The sequence below is a fragment of the Helobdella robusta genome (assembly GCF_000326865.2).
Source record: "Helobdella robusta unplaced genomic scaffold HELROscaffold_59, whole genome shotgun sequence".
NCBI lineage: Eukaryota > Metazoa > Annelida > Clitellata > Rhynchobdellida > Glossiphoniidae > Helobdella > Helobdella robusta.
In genome coordinates this window covers 1,000,774-1,002,228 of record NW_008705322.1, presented here as the reverse complement: position 1 = coordinate 1,002,228, position 1,455 = coordinate 1,000,774, and positions in this window count along the sequence as shown.

The window sequence follows — 1,455 nt, the reverse complement described above, 5'->3', positions numbered from 1 at the left end:
ATTATAATTACTACTATTATTATTATTATTATTGTTATTATATATTATTATTTTTATTATTATTATTATTTTACACTGCCTTTCTTACATTCCTAAAATTAATGTATGCGTGTTTCAGAGGAATAAGAAAGCGTTTGCTTGTTTGTTTGTTTGTTTGTCTGTCTGTTTGTTTGTTTGTCTGTCTATCTGTCTGTTTGTTTGTCTGTTAGTCTAATTGTTTGTCTGTCTTTTTTTGTTAGTTTGTTTACTTGGCTGTTGGTTTTTTGTGTTAGTATTTGTTTGAAATTTCGCAAATACAATTTATGTATGTATGTGTATGGGTATGTACGTAAGCATGCATGTATGTTGGTATGTGTGTATGTTTGTTTGTATGTTTGTACATTTGTTTGTATGTAGGTATGTTTGTATGATTGTTTGTTGGTATGTATGTATGTATGTATGTGTGTGTGTACGCTTCATAAGTTAATATATACACAAAGGAAAGCATGAGATGATTAATTGAACGACCAATAATTCTCCGGAAAAATATATTTCTCCCCATCAATAAATTTATAAGATTCGGCTAGTATTAACACTAATAGCAGTAGTAGTAGTAGTTTTAGTAGTGTAGTAACTGTAGTAGCTGCAGTAGCTGCAGTAGTAGTAGCAGCAGTAGCTGCAGTAGTAGTAGCAGCAGTTGTGATAGTTGTAGTAATAAAAATTGTAATAATAATACATGTAGCAGTGATAGTACTAATGCTAATAGTAGAAGTAGTTGTTGTTGTATTTTTTGTGGTGTCGCAACAGTAGTAGCTTCAGAGGCAGCTGGGGTTATAGTGGTAGTAATGAATATGATAATAAAAATAATAATGGTAGATTCGCTAATACCGCAGACGAATGCGTTATAATAGTACGCGAACGGGATGGCGAGCAAGAAAAGATTTATTCAGTTGGTTGATTGATTGAATATCAGATGGGCATTATAGTGTGGATTATGCCGCTGTGACTGTTATTCATTCATTCTTTCATTCATTTATTCATTCGTTCATTCGTTCATTCGTTCATTCCTTCATTCATTCATTCGTTCATTCGTTCGTTCGTTCGTTCGTTTATTCATTCGTTTTTTCAATCGATCGATTGTTCATTACATTATTTCCGTGAAATTCATTCATTATACTAAAAAAAGTATTTATGTCACACAATAAAAATAAAATTTGTCGAACCAAATACTATAACTACTGCTGCCACTACTACTGCTACTGCTACTACTACTACTACTACTGCCACTGCTAAATATTCCTAATAATACTACTACTATTACCCTACTACTACTTCTAATACTACTACTAATACTATTACTACAACATCTTGCACTTTATATTAGGCTACCTGCAAATTGCATTACTATTACTTCTTGACAATTTTCATTCGATTGCTGAAGTTGTTGTTGATGTTGTTGTTGATGATGCTGTTGTT